The sequence below is a fragment of the Gopherus flavomarginatus genome, chromosome 6 (assembly GCF_025201925.1).
Source record: "Gopherus flavomarginatus isolate rGopFla2 chromosome 6, rGopFla2.mat.asm, whole genome shotgun sequence".
Lineage (NCBI taxonomy): Eukaryota > Metazoa > Chordata > Testudines > Testudinidae > Gopherus > Gopherus flavomarginatus.
This window is the reverse complement of record NC_066622.1, coordinates 51,557,348-51,576,014: the sequence shown is the minus strand read 5'-3', so window position 1 is coordinate 51,576,014 and position 18,667 is coordinate 51,557,348. Positions and strand designations below refer to the sequence as shown.

At 64.0% G+C, this 18,667-nt stretch overlaps 1 long non-coding RNA gene across 1 annotated transcript in view; it reads right to left on the bottom strand.

The window, feature by feature from the left end:
- LOC127053677 (uncharacterized) overlaps positions 1-15,434 on the bottom strand; it is a 28,283-nt gene extending 12,849 nt beyond the window's left edge. The window contains exon 1 of the long non-coding RNA XR_007775104.1: positions 15,415-15,434. This is a non-coding gene — a long non-coding RNA (uncharacterized LOC127053677). The remainder of the gene's footprint in view (positions 1-15,414) is intronic.
- Positions 15,435-18,667: the final 3,233 nt, after the last annotated feature.

The window sequence follows — 18,667 nt, the reverse complement described above, 5'->3', positions numbered from 1 at the left end:
GAGGATCCAGAGGCCCAACCCTGCATTCCCTAACCATAGTTCCAGGGGTCCAAACCCTGGGGGCTCTAACCCTAGCTGCAGGGGCCCAACACCTGGACGCCCTAACCCTAGCTCCAGGGGCCCAACCCATGGGTCTCCTAACACTAGCTACAGGGGAACAACCCCTGGGGGCCCTAATCCTAGCTCCAAGGGCCCAACCCCTGGGGACTCTAACCCTAGCTCCAGGTGCCCAACCCCTGGGGACCCTAATCCTAGCTCCACGGGCAAAACCCCTGGGGGCCCTAACCGCAGCTCCAGGGGCCCAACCCCTGGGTCCACTAACCATAGCTCTAGGGGTCCAACCCCTGGGGGCCCTAACTCTAGCTCCAGGAGCCCAACCCCTGGGTCCCCTAACCCTAGCTCCAGCGTCCAAACCTCTGGGGGCACTAAGACTAGCTCCAGGGTCCCAACCCCTGGGTCCCCTAACCCTAGCTCCAGGAGCCCAACCCCTGGGTCCCTTAACCCTAGGTCCAGGAACCCAACCTCTAGGGGCCCTATCCCTAGCTCCAGCGGCCCAACCCCTGGGGGCCCTAACCCTAGCTCCAGGGGCCCAACCCCTGCGTCTGCTAACCCTAGCTCCAAGGGCCCAACCCCTGGCGGCCCTAAAACTAGCTCCAGGGGCCTAACCCCTGGGGGGCCCAAACCCTAGCTCCAGTGGCCCAAGCCCTGGGTCCCCTAACCCTAGCTACAGGGGCCAACCTTTGGGTCCCCTAACCGTACCTCCAGGGGCCCAACCCCTGCGGGCCCTAACCATAGCTTCAGGGGCCCAACCCCTGGGGGTCCTAACCCTAGCTCCAGGGGCCCAACCCCTGCGGGGCCAAACCCTAGCTATAGGGGCCAACCAACAGGGAAACAAAACCTAGTTCCTGGGGCCCAACCACTGGGGGCCCTAAACCTAGCTCCAGGGGTCTAAACCCTGGGTTCCTTAACCCTATCTCCAGGGGCCTAGCCCCTGAGTCCCGTAACCCTAGCTCCAGGGGCCCAACCCCTGGGTCCCCTAACCCTAGCTTCAGGGGCCGAACCTCTGGGTCACCTATCCCTAGCTGCAAGGGCCCAACCCCGGGGTCCCCTAACCCTAACTCGAGGGGCCCAATCCCTGTGGGAAGTAACCCTGGCTGCAGGGACCCAAATCCTGGGTCCCCTAAACCTAGCTGCACGGGCCCAGCCCCTGGGGGACCTAACCCTTGTTCCAGGGGCCAAACCCCTGGGGGCCCTAACCCTAGCTAAAGGGGCCAAACCTCTGCGGGTTGTAACCCTAGCTACAGGGGCCCAAACCCTGGGTCCCCTATCGTAGCTTCAGGGGCCAAACCCTTGGGGGCCGTAACTATATCTCCAGGGGCCCAACCCCTGGGTCCCCTAACCTTAACTCCAGGGACTCAACCCCTAGTTCCTCTAACCCTACTCCAGGGGCCCAAACCTGCTGTCCCTAACCCTAGCTTCAGGATCCCAGCTCTGGGGGACCTAACCGCAGCTCCAGGGGCCCAACCCCTTGGTCTACTAACCATAGCTCCAGGGGTCCAACCCCTGGGGGCCCTAACCCTAGCTCCAAGAGCCCAACCCCTGGGTCCCCTAACCCTAGCTCCAGCGTCAAAACCCCTGTTGGCCCTGACCCTAGGTACAGGGTCCAAACCCCTGGGTCCCTTAACCCTAGCTCCAGAGACCCAACCTCTAGGGGCCCAAACCCTAGCTCCAGCGGCCCAACCCCTGCGGGCCCTGACCCTAGTTCCAGGGGCCCAACTCCTGGGTCCCCTAACCCTAGCTCGGAGGGCCCAACTTCTGGAGGCCATAACTCTAACTCCAGGGGCCCAACCCCTGGGGGCCCAAACCCTACCTCCAGTGTCCCAAGACCTGGGTCCCCTAACCCTAGCTCCAGGGGGGCAAACTCTGGGTCCCCTAACCCTACCTCTAGAGGCCCAACCCCTGGGGGTCCTAACCCTAACTCCACGGGCCAACCCCTGAAGCCCTAACGCTAGCTCCAGGGGTCCAACCCCTGGGTTCCCAAACCCTAGCTCCAGGTGCCCAACCCATGGGGGCCCTAATCCTAGCTCCAGGTGCCCAACCCCTGGGGACTCTAACCCTAGCTCCAGGTGCCCAACCCTTGGGGGCCCTAATCCAAGCTCCACGGGCCCACCCCCTGGGGGCCCATACCACAGCTCCAGGGGCCCAACCCCTTGGTCCAGTAACCATAGCTCCAGGGGTCCAACCCCTGTGAGCCCTAACCATAGCTCCAGGCGCCCAACCTCTGGGTCTCCTAACCCTAGCTCCAGCGACCAAACACCTGGGGGCCCTAACCCTAGCTCCAGGGGCTAAACGCCTGTGTCCCCTAACCCTAACTCTAGGGGCCCAAGCCCTGGGTCCCTTAACCCTAGATCCAGGGACCCAAAATCTAGGGGCCCTAACCCTAGCTCCAGCGGCCCAACCCCTGGGGGCCCTAACCCTAGCTCCAGGGGCCCAACCCATGGGTCCCCAAACCCCAGCTCCAAGGGCCTAACCCCTAGGGGCCCTAAACCTTGCTCCTAGGGGATGAAACCCTTTGGGCCCTAACCCTAGCTCCAGGGGACAACCCCTGAGGGCCCTAATCCTAGCTCCAGGGGTCCAACCCCTGGGTCCCCTAACCCTAGCTCCAGGTGCCCAACCCCTGGGGGCCCTAATCCTAGCTCCAGGGGCCAAACCCCTGGGAACTCTAACCCTAGCTCTAGGTCCCCAACCCCTGGGGGCCCTAATCTTAGCTCCACGGGCCCAAAACCTGGGGGCCCTAACCGCAGCTCCAGGGGCCCAACCCCTGGGTCACTTAACCCTGGGTCCAGGAACCCAACCTCTAGGGGACCTAACCCTAGCTCCAGCGGCCCAACCCCTGGGAGCCCTAATCCTATTTCCAGGGGCCCAAACCCTGGGGGACCCAAACCCTAGCTCCAGTGGCCCAAGCCCTGGGTCCCCTAACCCTAGCTCTAGGGGCCCAACATTTGGGTCCCCTAACCGTACCTCCAGGGGCCCAACCCCTGCGGGCCATAACCATAGCTCCAGGGGCCCAACCCCTGGGGGCCCTAACCCTAGGTCAAGGGGCCCAAGCCCTGGGTCCCCTAACCCTAGCTTCAGGGTCCCAAGCCCTGGGGGCCTTAACCTTAGCTCCAGAGGCCCAAACCCTGGGGGCCATAATCCTCGCTTCTGGGGCCCAAGCCCTGGGTCCCCTAACCCTAACTCCAAGGGCCCAAGCCCTGTGGGCAGTAACCCTAGCTCCAGGGGCCCAACCCCTGCGGGGCTAAACCCTATCTACAGGGGCCAACCACCGGGGAAACAAAACCTAGTTCCACTGGCCCAACCACCGGGGGGCCTAAACCTAGCACCAAAGGCCTAACCTCTGGGTTCCTTAACCCTCTCTCCAGGGGCCTAGGCTCTGGGTCCCCTAACCCTAGATCCAGGGCCCAACCTCTGGGGGACCTAACTCTAGCTCCAGGAGCCCAACTCCTTGGTCCCCTAACCCTAGCTCCAGGGGCCCAACCCCTGGGTCCTCTAACCATAGCTCCAGGGGTCCAAAACCTGGGGGCCCTAACCCTAGCTCCAGGAGCCCAACCCCTGGGTCCTCTAACCCTAGCTCCAGCGTCCAAACCCCTGGGGCCCTAACCCTAGCTCCAGGGTTCCAACCCCTGGGTCCCTTAACCCTACCTCCAGAGACCCAACCTCTAGGGGCCCAAACCCTAGCTCCAGCGGCCCAACCCCTGGGGGGCCCTAACCCTAGTTTCAGGGGCCCAACTCCTGGGTCTCCTAACCCTAGCTCCGAGAGCCCAACCCCTGGCGGCCCTAACCCTAGCTCCAGGGGACCAACTTTTGGGTCCCCTAACCCTTCTTCCAGGGGCCCAACCCCTGGGGGCCCTAACCCTAGGTCCAAGGGCCCAAGCCCTGGGTCCCCTAACCCTAGATCCAGGGTCCAAAGCCCTGTTGGCCCTAACCTTAGCTCCAGGGGCCCAAACCCCGGGTCCCCTATTCCTAGCTCCAAGGGTCCAACCCCTGGGGGCCCTAACCCTAGCTCCAGGAGCCCGAGCCCTGGGTCCCCCAACCCTAGCTCCAAGGGCCCAGCCCCTGGTGGCCATAACCCTCGCTCCAAGGGACCGAGCCTTGGGTCCCCTAACCCTAGCTCCAAGGGCCCAACCCCTGGGTCCCCTAACCCTAGCTCCAGCGGCCCAACCTCTGGGGGGCCTAACCCTATCTCCAGTGGCCCAACCACTGGGGGCCCTAAACCTAGGTCCTGGGCTCAACACCTGGGGACCCTAACCCTAGGTGCAGGGGCCCAACCACTGGGTCCCCTAACCCTAGCTCCAGGGACCGAACCCTTTGGGACCCTAAACCTAGCTCTAGGGGCTCAACCCCTGGGAGATATTACCTAGCTCCAGGGACACAGCCCCTGTGTCTCCTATCCCTAGCTCTAGGGGCCTAAGCCCTGGGGACCCTAAGCCTTGCTCCAGGTGCCCAATCCCTGGGGACCTAACACTAGATCCAGTGGTCCAACCCCTGGGTCCCCTAACCGTAGCTTCAGGGGCCCAACTCCTGGGGGCTCTAACCGCAGCTCCAGTGGCCCAACCCCTGGGGACTCTTATCCTAGCTGCAGGGGCCCAAACCCTGGGTCCCTTAACCCTAGTTTCAGGGACCCAACCCCTTGGGGGCCGTACCTTTAGCTCCAGGGGTCAAACCCCTGGGTCCCCTAACCCTAGCTCCTGGGGCCCCGCTCCTGTGGGTCCTAACCCTGGCTCCAGGGGCCCAACCACTGGGGGCCCTAAACCTAGGTCCAGGGGCCCAACCCCTGGAGACCCTAAACCTAGCTCCAAGGGCCCAAACCTTGGGGGCCCTAACCCTAGCTCCAGGGGCCCAATCCCTGAGTCCCCTAACCCTAGCTCCAAGGGCCCAACCCCTGGGGGTCCTAACCCTAGCTCCAGGGGACCGAGCCCTAGGTCCCCTAACCCTAGCTCCAGGGGCCAACCTCTGAGGGCCCTAACCCTATCTCCAGGGGTCCAACCCCTGGGTCCTCTCACCCTAACTCCAGGTGCCCAACCCCTGGGGGCCCAAATCCTAGCTCCTGGGGCCCAACCCCTAGGGACTCTAACCCTAGCTCTAGGTCCCCAATCCCTGGGGGCCCTAATCCTAGCTCCATGGGCACAACCCCTGGAGGCCCTAATCGCAGCTCCAGGGGCCCCACCCTTGGGTGCGCTAACCATAGCTCAAGGGGTCTAACCCCTGGGGGCCTAACCCTAGCTCCAGGAGCTCAACCCCTGGGTCCCCTAACCCTAGCTCCAGCGTCTAAACACCTGGGTCTCCTAACATTAGCTAAAGGGGCACAACCCCTGGGGGCCCAATCCCTAGCTCCAGGGTCCCAAACCCTGAGTCCCCTAACTCTAGCTCCAGGGGCGCAACCTCTTGGTGCCCTAACCCTAGCTCCAGGGGCCCAACCACTGGGTCCCCTAACCCTAGCTCCAGGGACCCAACCCCTGGGGACCCTAACCCTAGCTCCAGGGGCGCAAACTCTGGGGGCCCTAACTCTAGCTCCAGAGGCCCAACCCCTAGGGGCCCTAAGTCTAGATCCAGGGGCCGAAACCCTTGGGGCCCTAACCCTAGCTCCACGGGCCAACCCCTGAGGGACCTAATCCTAGCTCCAGGGTCCAACCCCTGGGTCCCCTAACCCTAGCTCCAGGTACTCAACAACTGGGGGCCCTAACCCTAGCTCCAGCGGCCCAATCCCTGTGTTCCCTAACCGAGGATCCAGAGGCCCAACCCTGCATTCCCTAACCATAGTTCCAGGGGTCCAAACCCTGGGGGCTCTAACCCTAGCTGCAGGGGCCCAACACCTGGACGCCCTAACCCTAGCTCCAGGGGCCCAACCCATGGGTCTCCTAACACTAGCTACAGGGGAACAACCCCTGGGGGCCCTAATCCTAGCTCCAAGGGCCCAACCCCTGGGGACTCTAACCCTAGCTCCAGGTGCCCAACCCCTGGGGACCCTAATCCTAGCTCCACGGGCAAAACCCCTGGGGGCCCTAACCGCAGCTCCAGGGGCCCAACCCCTGGGTCCACTAACCATAGCTCTAGGGGTCCAACCCCTGGGGGCCCTAACTCTAGCTCCAGGAGCCCAACCCCTGGGTCCCCTAACCCTAGCTCCAGCGTCCAAACCTCTGGGGGCACTAAGACTAGCTCCAGGGTCCCAACCCCTGGGTCCCCTAACCCTAGCTCCAGGAGCCCAACCCCTGGGTCCCTTAACCCTAGGTCCAGGAACCCAACCTCTAGGGGCCCTATCCCTAGCTCCAGCGGCCCAACCCCTGGGGGCCCTAACGCTAGCTCCAGGGGCCCAACCCCTGCGTCTGCTAACCCTAGCTCCAAGGGCCCAACCCCTGGCGGCCCTAAAACTAGCTCCAGGGGCCTAACCCCTGGGGGGCCCAAACCCTAGCTCCAGTGGCCCAAGCCCTGGGTCCCCTAACCCTAGCTACAGGGGCCAACCTTTGGGTCCCCTAACCGTACCTCCAGGGGCCCAACCCCTGCGGGCCCTAACCATAGCTTCAGGGGCCCAACCCCTGGGGGTCCTAACCCTAGCTCCAGGGGCCCAACCCCTGCGGGGCCAAACCCTAGCTATAGGGGCCAACCAACGGGGAAACAAAACCTAGTTCCTGGGGCCCAACCACTGGGGGCCCTAAACCTAGCTCCAGGGGTCTAAACCCTGGGTTCCTTAACCCTATCTCCAGGGGCCTAGCCCCTGAGTCCCGTAACCCTAGCTCCAGGGGCCCAACCCCTGGGTCCCCTAACCCTAGCTTCAGGGGCCGAACCTCTGGGTCACCTATCCCTAGCTGCAAGGGCCCAACCCCGGGGTCCCCTAACCCTAACTCGAGGGGCCCAATCCCTGTGGGAAGTAACCCTGGCTGCAGGGACCCAAATCCTGGGTCCCCTAAACCTAGCTGCACGGGCCCAGCCCCTGGGGGACCTAACCCTTGTTCCAGGGGCCAAACCCCTGGGGGCCCTAACCCTAGCTAAAGGGGCCAAACCTCTGCGGGTTGTAACCCTAGCTACAGGGGCCCAAACCCTGGGTCCCCTATCGTAGCTTCAGGGGCCAAACCCTTGGGGGCCGTAACTATATCTCCAGGGGCCCAACCCCTGGGTCCCCTAACCTTAACTCCAGGGACTCAACCCCTAGTTCCTCTAACCCTACTCCAGGGGCCCAAACCTGCTGTCCCTAACCCTAGCTTCAGGATCCCAGCTCTGGGGGACCTAACCGCAGCTCCAGGGGCCCAACCCCTTGGTCTACTAACCATAGCTCCAGGGGTCCAACCCCTGGGGGCCCTAACCCTAGCTCCAAGAGCCCAACCCCTGGGTCCCCTAACCCTAGCTCCAGCGTCAAAACCCCTGTTGGCCCTGACCCTAGGTACAGGGTCCAAACCCCTGGGTCCCTTAACCCTAGCTCCAGAGACCCAACCTCTAGGGGCCCAAACCCTAGCTCCAGCGGCCCAACCCCTGCGGGCCCTGACCCTAGTTCCAGGGGCCCAACTCCTGGGTCCCCTAACCCTAGCTCGGAGGGCCCAACTTCTGGAGGCCATAACTCTAACTCCAGGGGCCCAACCCCTGGGGGCCCAAACCCTACCTCCAGTGTCCCAAGACCTGGGTCCCCTAACCCTAGCTCCAGGGGGGCAAACTCTGGGTCCCCTAACCCTACCTCTAGAGGCCCAACCCCTGGGGGTCCTAACCCTAACTCCACGGGCCAACCCCTGAGGCCCTAACGCTAGCTCCAGGGGTCCAACCCCTGGGTTCCCAAACCCTAGCTCCAGGTGCCCAACCCATGGGGGCCCTAATCCTAGCTCCAGGTGCCCAACCCCTGGGGACTCTAACCCTAGCTCCAGGTGCCCAACCCTTGGGGGCCCTAATCCAAGCTCCACGGGCCCACCCCCTGGGGGCCCATACCACAGCTCCAGGGGCCCAACCCCTTGGTCCAGTAACCATAGCTCCAGGGGTCCAACCCCTGTGAGCCCTAACCATAGCTCCAGGCGCCCAACCTCTGGGTCTCCTAACCCTAGCTCCAGCGACCAAACACCTGGGGGCCCTAACCCTAGCTCCAGGGGCTAAACGCCTGTGTCCCCTAACCCTAACTCTAGGGGCCCAAGCCCTGGGTCCCTTAACCCTAGATCCAGGGACCCAAAATCTAGGGGCCCTAACCCTAGCTCCAGCGGCCCAACCCCTGGGGGCCCTAACCCTAGCTCCAGGGGCCCAACCCATGGGTCCCCAAACCCCAGCTCCAAGGGCCTAACCCCTAGGGGCCCTAAACCTTGCTCCTAGGGGATGAAACCCTTTGGGCCCTAACCCTAGCTCCAGGGGACAACCCCTGAGGGCCCTAATCCTAGCTCCAGGGGTCCAACCCCTGGGTCCCCTAACCCTAGCTCCAGGTGCCCAACCCCTGGGGGCCCTAATCCTAGCTCCAGGGGCCAAACCCCTGGGAACTCTAACCCTAGCTCTAGGTCCCCAACCCCTGGGGGCCCTAATCCTAGCTCCAGGGGCCAAACCCCTGGGAACTCTAACCCTAGCTCTAGGTCCCCAACCCCTGGGGGCCCTAATCTTAGCTCCACGGGCCCAAAACCTGGGGGCCCTAACCGCAGCTCCAGGGGCCCAACCCCTGGGTCACTTAACCCTGAGTCCAGGAACCCAACCTCTAGGGGACCTAACCCTAGCTCCAGCGGCCCAACCCCTGGGAGCCCTAATCCTATTTCCAGGGGCCCAAACCCTGGGGGACCCAAACCCTAGCTCCAGTGGCCCAAGCCCTGGGTCCCCTAACCCTAGCTCTAGGGGCCCAACATTTGGGTCCCCTAACCGTACCTCCAGGGGCCCAACCCCTGCGGGCCATAACCATAGCTCCAGGGGCCCAACCCCTGGGGGCCCTAACCCTAGGTCAAGGGGCCCAAGCCCTGGGTCCCCTAACCCTAGCTTCAGGGTCCCAAGCCCTGGGGGCCTTAACCTTAGCTCCAGAGGCCCAAACCCTGGGGGCCATAATCCTCGCTTCTGGGGCCCAAGCCCTGGGTCCCCTAACCCTAACTCCAAGGGCCCAAGCCCTGTGGGCAGTAACCCTAGCTCCAGGGGCCCAACCCCTGCGGGGCTAAACCCTATCTACAGGGGCCAACCACCGGGGAAACAAAACCTAGTTCCACTGGCCCAACCACCGGGGGGCCTAAACCTAGCACCAAAGGCCTAACCTCTGGGTTCCTTAACCCTCTCTCCAGGGGCCTAGGCTCTGGGTCCCCTAACCCTAGATCCAGGGCCCAACCTCTGGGGGACCTAACTCTAGCTCCAGGAGCCCAACCCCTTGGTCCCCTAACCCTAGCTCCAGGGGCCCAACCCCTGGGTCCTCTAACCATAGCTCCAGGGGTCCAAAACCTGGGGGCCCTAACCCTAGCTCCAGGAGCCCAACCCCTGGGTCCTCTAACCCTAGCTCCAGCGTCCAAACCCCTGGGGCCCTAACCCTAGCTCCAGGGTTCCAACCCCTGGGTCCCTTAACCCTACCTCCAGAGACCCAACCTCTAGGGGCCCAAACCCTAGCTCCAGCGGCCCAACCCCTGGGGGGCCCTAACCCTAGTTTCAGGGGCCCAACTCCTGGGTCTCCTAACCCTAGCTCCGAGAGCCCAACCCCTGGCGGCCCTAACCCTAGCTCCAGGGGCCGAACCCCTGGGGGCCCAAACCCTACCTCAAGTGGCCCAAGCCATGGGTCCCCTAACCCAAGCTCCAGGGGACCAGCCTTTGGGTCCCCTAACCCTACTTCCAGGGGCTCAACGCCTGGGGGCCCTAACCCTAGCTTCAAGGGCCCAGCCCCTGGTTGCCATCACCATCGCTCCAGAGGCCCGAGCCTTGGATCCCCTAACCCTAGCTCCAAGGGCCCAACCCCTGGGTCCCCTAACCCTAGCTCCAGGCGCTCAACCTCTTGGGGGGCCTAACGCTAGCTCCAGGGGCCCAACCACTGAGGGCCCTAAACCTAGGTCCAGGGGCCCAACCCCTGGGGACCCTAACCCTAGGTGCAGGGGCCCAAAAACTGGGTCCCCTAAACCTAGCTCCAGGGACCCAACCTCTGGGAGCCCTAAACCTAGCTCTAGGGGCTCAACCCCTGGGAGACATTACCCTAGCTCCAGGGGCACAACCCCTGTGTCCCCTATCCCGAGCTCTAGGGGCCTAAGCCCTGAGGACCCTAACCCTTGCTCCAGGGACCCAACCCCTGGGGACCTAACACTGGATCCAGGGGTCCAACCCCTGGGTCCCCTTACCGTAGCTCCAGAGACCCAACTCCTGGGGGCCCTAACCGCAGCTCCAGGGGCCCAACCCCAGCGGACTCTTACCTTAGCTCCAGGTGCCCAAACCCTGGGTCCCCTAATCCTAGCTCCACGGGCCCAACCCCTTGGGGGCCGTACCCCTAGCTCCAGGGGTCCAACCCCTGGGTCCCCTAACCCTAACACCTGGGGCCCAACTCCAGTGGGTCCTAATCCAAGCTCCAGGGGCCCAACCCCATGGTCCCCTAATCCTATCTTCAGGAGCCCAACCCCTGGGGACCCTAACCCTAGCTCTAGTGTCCCAAACCCTAGGTCCCCTAACCCTGGCTCCAGGAGCCCAACCCCTGGGTGCCCTAACTGTCGCTCCAGGGACCCAGTCTCTGGGGGCCCTAATCCTAGCTCCATGGGCCCACCCCCTGGGGGCCCTTACCACAGATCCAGGGGCCCAACCCCTGGGTCGACTAACCATAGCTCCAGAGGTCCAATCCCTGGGGGACCTAACCCTAGATCCAGGATCCCAAGCCCTGGGTCCCCTAACCCTAGCTCCAGCATCCAAACCCCTGGGGGCGCTAACCCTAGCTCCAGGGTCCCAATCCCTGTGTCCCCTAACCCTAACTCCAGGGGCCCAACCCCTAGGGGCCCTAAACCTCGCTCCAGGGGCCCAACCCCTGGCGACTCTAACCGAGCTCTAGGTCCCCAACCCCTGAGGGCCCTAACCCTAGCTCCAGGGGTCCAACCCCTGGGTCCCCTAACCCTAGCTCTAGGAACTCAACCCCTAGCTCCCCTAACCCTAGCTCCAGGGGCCCAAACCTGCTGTCCCTACCCCTAGCTCCAGGGGCCTAACCCTGGGGGACCTAACCGCAGCTCCAGGGGCCCAACCCCTGGGTCCACTAACCATAGTTCCAGGGGTCCAACCCCTTGGGGCCCTAACCCTAGCTCCAGGAGCCCAACCCCTGGGTCCCCTAACCCTAGCTCCAGCATCCAGTCCCCTGTGGGCCCTAATCCTAGCTCCAGGGTCCCAACCCCTGGGTCTCCTAACCCTAGCTCCAGGGGCCCAACTCCTGGGTCCCTTAATCCTAGCTCCAGGGACCCAACCTCTAGGGGCCCTAGCCCTAGCTCCAGCGGCCCAACCCCTGGGGGCCCTAACCCTAGCTCCAAGGGCCCGACCCCTGGGGGCCCTAACCCTAGCTCCAGAGGCCCAACCCCTGGGGGGGCCCAAACCCCAGCTCCAGTGGCCCAAGCCCTGGATCCCCTAACCCTAGCTACAGGGGCCCAACCTTTGGGTCCCCTAACCGTACCTCCAGGGGCCCAACCCCTGCGGGCCCTAACCATAGCTCCAGGGGACTAACCACTGGGGGCCCTAACCTTAGGTCCAGGGGCCCAAACCCTGGGGGCCATAACCCTAGCTCCAGGGGCCCGAGCCCTGCGTCCCCTAACCCTAGCTCCAAGGGCCTAAGCCCTAGGGGCCCTAACCCTAGCTCCAGGGGCCCAACCCCTGCGGGGCCTAACCCCAGCTCCAGATGCCCAACCACCGGGGAAACAAAACCTAGCTCCAGGGTCCCAACCACTGGGGGGCCTAAATCTAGCTCCAGGGGCCCAACCCCTGGGTTCCTTAACCCTATCTCCAGGGGCCTAGCCCCTCGGTCCCCTAACCCTAGCTCCAGGGGCCCAACCTCTGGGGGATCTAACTCTAGCTCCAGGGGCCCAACCCCTGGGTCCCCTAACCCTAGCTCCAGGGGCCCAACCTCTGGGTCACCTATCCCTAGCTACAAGGGCCCAACCCCGGGGTCCCCTAACACTAGCTCCAGGGGCCCAATCCTTCGGGAAGTAACCTTGACTGCAGGGACCCAAATCCTGGGTCCCCTAACCCTAGCTCCACAGGGCCCAACCCCTGGGGTCCCTAACCCTAGCTCCAGGGGCCCAAGCCCTGGGTCCCCTAATCCTAGCTCCAGGGGCCCAGCCCCTGGGGGCCCTAACCCTTGTTGCAGGTGCCAAACCCCTGGGGGTCCTAACCCTAGCTAAAGGGGCCAAACCCCTGTGGGTCCTAAACCTAGCTACAGGGGCCCAAACCCTGAGTCCCATAATCCTAGCTCCAGGGGCCCAACCCCTGGGTCCCCTAACCTTAGCTCCAGGCACCCAACCCCTAGTTCCCCTAACCCTAGCTCCAGGGGCCCAAACCTGCTGTCCCTAACCCTAGCTTCAGGGGCCCAACCCTGGGGGACCTAACCGCAGCTCCAGGGGCCCAACCTCTGGGGGGCCTAAACCTAGCTCCAGGAGCCCAACCCCTGGGTCCTCTAACCCTAGCTCCAGTGTCCAAACCCCTGGGTCCCCTAATCCTTGCTCCAGGGACCCAACCCCTAGGTCCCTCAACCCTATCTCCAGGGGCCTAGCCCCTGGGTCGCCTAACCCTAGCTCCAGGGGCCCAAACCTGCTCTCCCTAACCCTAGCTCCAGGGGCCCAACCCCTGCGTGACCTAACCCTAGCTCCAGGGGCCCAACCCTCTGTGGGGCCCAAACCCTAGCTCCAGTGGCCCAAGCCCTGGGTCCCATAAACCCTAGCAACAGGGGTCCAACCTTTGGGTCCCCTAACCGTACCTCCAGGGGCCCAACCCCTGCGGGCCTTAACCATAGCTCCAGGGGCCTAACCCCTAGTTCCCCTAACCCTAGCTCCTGGGGCCCAAACCTGATATCCCTAACCCTAGCTCCAGGGGACCAACCCTGGGGGACCTAACCGCAGCTCCAGGGGCCCAACCCGTCAGTCCACTAACCATAGCTCCAGGGGTCTAACACCTGAGGGCCCTAACCCTACCTCCAGAAGCCCAACCCCTTGGTGCCCTAACCCTAGCTCCAGCGTCCAAACCCCTGAGGGCCCTAACCCTAGCTCCAGGGACCCAACCCCTGGGTCCCTGAACCCTAACTCCAGGGACCCAACCTCTAGGGGCCCTAACCCTAGCTCCAGCGGCCCAACCCCTGGGGGCCCTAACCCTAGTTCCAGGGGCCCAACCCCTGGGTCCCCTAACCCTAGCTCCGGTGGCCCAAGCCCTTGGTCTTCTAACCCAAGCTCCAGGGGCCCAACCTTTGGGTCCCCTAACCGTACCTCCAGGGGCCCAACTACTGTGGGCCCTAACCATAGCTCCAGAGGCCCAACCTTGGGGGCCCTAACCCTAGCTCCAGGGGCACAAGCCCTTTGTCCCCTAACCCTAGCTCCAGGGTCCCAAGCCCTGGGGGCTCTATCCTTAGCTCCATGGGCCCAAACCCTAGGGGCCAAACCCCTCGCTCCAGGGGCCCGAGCCTTGGGTCTCCTAACCCTAGATCCAAGGGCCCAAGCGCTGGGGGCCCTAACCCTAGCTCCGGGGGCCCAACCCCTGCAGGGCCTAACCCTAGCTCTAGGGGCCCAACCACCGGGGAAACAAAACCTAGCTCCAGGAGCCCAACCACCGGGGGGCCTAAATCTAGCTCCAGGGGCCCAACCCCTGGGTTCCTTAACCCCATCTCCAGGGGCCTAGCCCCTGGGTCCACTAACCCAAGCTCCAGGGACCCAACCTCTGGGGGACCTAACTCTAGCTCCAGGGGCCTAACCCCTGGGTCCCCTAACCCTAGCTCCAGGGGTCCAACCTCTGGGTCACCTATCCCTAGCTACAAGGGCCCAACCCCGGGGTCCCCTAACCCTAGCTCCAGGGGCCCAATCCCTGGGGGAAGTAACCCTGGCTGCAGGGACCCAAATCCTGGGTCCCCTAACCCTAGCTCCACGGGCCCAATCCCTGGGGGCCCTAACCCTAGCTCCAGGGGCCCAAGCCCTGGGTCCCCTAAACCTAGCTCCAGGGGACCAACCCCTGGGGGCCCTAACCCTTGTTCCAGGGGCCAAACCCCTGGGGGTCCTAACCCTAGCTACAGGGGCCCAAAACCTGGGTCCCCTAATCCTAGGTTCAAGGGCCAAACCCCTGGGGGCCGTAACTGTAGCCCCAGGGGCCCAAAACCTGGGTCCCCTAACCTTAGCTCCTGGGACCCAAAACTTAGTTCCCCTAACCCTAACTCCAGGGGCCCAAACCTGCTGTCCTTAACCCTAGCTCCAGGGGCCCAACCCTTTGGGACCTAACCGCAGCTCCAGGGGCCCAACCTCTATGTCCACTAACCATAGCTCCAGGGGTCCAACACCTGGGGGCCCTAACCCTAGCTCCAGAAGCTCAACCCCTGGGTCCACTCACCCTAGCTCCAGCGTCCAAACCCCTGGGGGCCCTAATCCTAGCTCCAGGGTCCCAACCACTGGGTCCCTTAACCCTAGCTCCAGGGACCCAACCTCTAGGGGCCAAACCCAAGCTCCAGCGGCCCAACCCCTGGGGGCCCTAAACCTAGGGCCAGGGGTCCAAACCCTGGGGACCCTAACCCTAGGTGCAGGGGCCCAACCACTGGGTCCCCTAACCCTAGCTCCAGGGACCCAACTTCTGAGGGCCCTAAACCTAGCTCTAGGGTCTCAACCCCTGGGAGACATTACCCTAGCACCAGGGGCACAACCCCTGTGTCCCCTATCCCTAGCTCTAGAGGCCTAAGCCCTGTGGACCCTAACCCTAGCTCCAGGGGCCCAATCCCTTGGGAGCCGTACCTCTAGCTCCAGGGGTCCAACCTCTCGGTCCCCTAAGCCTAGCTCCTGGGGCCCAACTCCTGTGGGTCCTAATCCTAGCTCAAGGGGCCCAACTCATGGTCCCCTAATCCTAGCTCCAGGAGCCCAACCCCTGGGGGCCCTAACCCTAGCTCCAGGGGCCCAACCCCTGGGTCCACTAACCATAGCTCCAGGGGTCCAACCTCTGTCAGCCCTTACCCTAGCCCCAGGAGCCCAACCCCTGGGTCCCTTAACCCTAGCTCCAGGGACCCAACCTCTCGTGGCCCTAACCCTAACTCCAGCGGCCCAACCCCTGGGGGCCATAACCCTAGCTCCAGGGGCCCAAGCCCTGGGTCCACTAACTCTAGCTCCAAGGGCCCAAGCCCTGGGGGCCCTAACCCAAGCTCCAGGGGCCCAACCCCTGCGGGGCCTATCCCTAGCTCCAGGGGCCCAACCACCAGGGAAACAAAACCTAGTTCCAGGGGCCCAACTACCGGGGGGCCTAAACCTAGCTCCAGGGGCCCAACCCCTGGGTTCCTTACCCCTATCTCCAGGGGCCTAACCCCTTGGTTCCTTACCCCTATCTCCAGGGGCCTAGCCCCTGGGTCCCCTAACCCTAGCTCCAGGGGTCCAGCCTCTGGGGGATCAAACTCTACGTCCAGGGGTCCAACCCCTGGGTCCCCTAACCCTAGCTCCAGGGACCCAACCCCTGGGGGCCCTAACCCTAGCTCTAGTGGCCCAAACCCTAGGTCCCATAACCCTATCTCCAGGGGCCCAATCCCTGGGGGAAGTAACCATGGCTGCAGGGACCCAAATCCTGCGTCTCCTAACCCTAGCTCCACGGGACGAACCCCTTGGTCCCCTAACCCTAGCTACAGCGTCCAAACCCCTGGGGGCCCTAATCCTAGCTCCATGGTCCCAACTCCTGGGTCCCTTAACCCTAGCTCCAGCGGCCCAACCCCTGGGGGCCCTAACCCTAGTTCCAGGGGCCCAACCCCAGGGTCCCCTAACCGTAGCTCCGAGGTCCCAACCCCTGGGGGCCCTAACCCTAGCTCCAGGGGCCCAACCCCTGGGGGCCCAAACCCTACCTCCAGTGGCCCAACCCCTGGGTCCCCTAACCCTAGCTCCAGGGGCGTAACCCCTGGGGGCCCTAACCCTAGCTACAGGAGCCCGAGCCCTGGGTCCCCTAACCCTACCTCCAAGGGCCCAGCCCCTGGTGGCCATAGCCATCGCTCCAGGGGCCCGAGCCTTGGGTCGCCTAACCCTAGCTCCAAGGGCCCAACCCCTGGGTCCCCTAACCCCAGCTCCAGGGGCCCAACCACTTGGGGCCCTTAACCTAGGTCCAGGGGCCCAACCACTGGGTCCTCTAACCCTAGCTCCAGGGACCCAACTTCTGAGGGCTCTAAACCTAGCTCTAGGGGCTCAACCCCTGGGAGACATTACCCTAGCTCCAGGGGCACAACCCGTGTGTCCCCTATCCCTAGCTCTAGGGGCCTAAGCCCTGTGGACCCTAACCCTTGCTCCAGGGGCCCAGCCCCTGGGGACCTAACACTAGATCCAGGGGTGCAAACCCTGGGTCCCCTAACCGTAGCTCTAGGAGCCCAACTCCTGGGGGCCCTAACCGCAGCTCCAGGGGCCCACCCCTGGGGACTCTTACCCTAGCTCCAGGTGCCCAAACCCTGGGTCCCCTAACCCTAGCTCCAGGGGCCCAATCCCTTGGGAGCCGTACCTCTAGCTCCAGGTGTCCTACCTCTCAGTCCCCTAACCCTAGCTCCTGGGGCCCAACCCCTGTGGGTCCTAATCCTTGCTCCAGGGGCCCAACCCCACGGTCCCCTAATCCTAGCTCCAGGGGCCCAACCCCTGGGGGTCCTAACCCTAGCTCCAGGGGCCCAAACCCTGGTGCCCTAACCCTAGCTCCACGGGCCAATCCCTGAGGGCCTTAAACCTAGCTCCAGGAGCCCAACCCCTGGGTCCCCTAACCCTAGCTCCAGCATCCAAACCCCTGGTGGCCTTAACCATAGCTCCAGGGTCACAACCCCTGTGTCCCCTAACACTAGTTCCAGGGGCCCAACACCTGGGTCCCTTAACCCTAGCTCCAGGGATCCAACATCTAGGGGCCCTTACCCTAGCTCCAGCGGCCCACCCTCTGGGGGCCCTAACCCTAGCTCCAGGGGCCCAACCCCTGGGTCCCCAAACCCTAGCTCCAAGTGCCCAACCACTAGGGACCCTAAACATCGCTCCAGGGGCCGAAACTCTGGGGGCCCTTACCCTAGCTCCAGGTGCCCAACCCATGGGGGCCCTAATTCTAGCTCCAGGGGCCCAACCCCTGGGGACTTTAACCCTATCTCGAGGTCCCCAACCCCTGGGGGCCCTAATCCTAGCTCCACGAGCCCAACCCCTGGGGGCCCTAACCGCAGCTCCAGGGGCCCAACCCCTGGGTCCACTTACCATAGCTCCAGGGGTCCAACCTCTGGGGGCCCTAACCCTAGCTCCAAGGGCCCAACCCCTGGGGGCCCTAACCCTAGCTCCTGGGGTCCAAACCCTGGGGGGCCCAAACCCTAGCTCCAGTGGCCGAAGCCCTGGGTCCCCTAACCCTAGCTCCAGGGGACCAACGTTTGGGACCCCTATGCGTACCTCCAGGGGCCCAACCCCTGCAGGCCCTAACCATAGCTCCAGGGGCCCAACCCCTGGGGGCCCTAACCCTAGCTCCAGGGGCCCAAGCCCTGGGTCCCCTAACCCTAGTTCCAGGGTCCCAAGCCCTGGGGGCCCTAACCTTAGCTCCAGGGGCCCAAACCTTGGAAGCCATAACCCTCGCTCCAGGGGCCCGAGCCCTGGGTTCCCTAACCGTAGCTCCAAGAGCCCAAGCCCTGGGGGCCCTAACCCTAGCTCCAGGGGCCCAACCCCTGTGGGGCCAATCCCTAGCTCCAGGGGCCCAACCACCAGGGAAACATAACCTAGTTCCAGGGGCCTAACCACCGCGGGGCCTAAACCTAGCTCCAGGGGCCCAACACCTGGGTTCCTTAACCCTATCTCCAGGGGCCTAGCCCCTGGGTCCCCTCACCCTAGCTCCATGGTCCAACCTCTGGGGGATCTAACTCTAGCTCCAGGGGCCCAACCCCTGGGTCCCCTAACCCTAGCTCCAGGGGCCCAACCTCTGGGTCACCTATCCCTAGCTACAAGGGCCCAACCCCGGGGTCCCCTAACCCTAGCTTCAGGGGCCCAATCCCTCGGGGAAGTAACCCTTGCTGCACGGACCCAAATCCTGGGTCTCCTAATCCTAGTTCCACGGTCCCAACCCCTGGGGACCGTAACCCTAGCTCCAGGGGCCCAACCCCTGGGTCCCCTAAACCTAGCTGCAGGGGCCCAACCCCTGGGGGCCCTAACCCTTGTTCCAGGGGCCAAACCCCTGTGGCCCTAACCCTAGCTAAAGGGGCCAAACCCCTGGGGGTCCTTACCCTAGCTACAGGGGCCCAAACCATGGGTCCCCTAACCTTAGCTCCAGGGACCCAACCCCTAGTTCCCCTAACCCTAGCTCCAGGGGCCCAAACCTGCTGTCCCTAACCCTAGCTCCAGGGGCCCAACCCTGGGGGACCTAACCGCAGCTCCAGGGGCCCAACCCCTGTGTTCACTAACCATAGCTCCTGGGGCCCAACCCCTGGGGGCCCTAACCCTAGCTCCAGGAGCCCAACCCCTGGGTCCCCTAACCCTAGCTCCAGGGGCCCAACCTCTGGGGGGCCTAACCCTAGCTCCAGGGGCCCAAC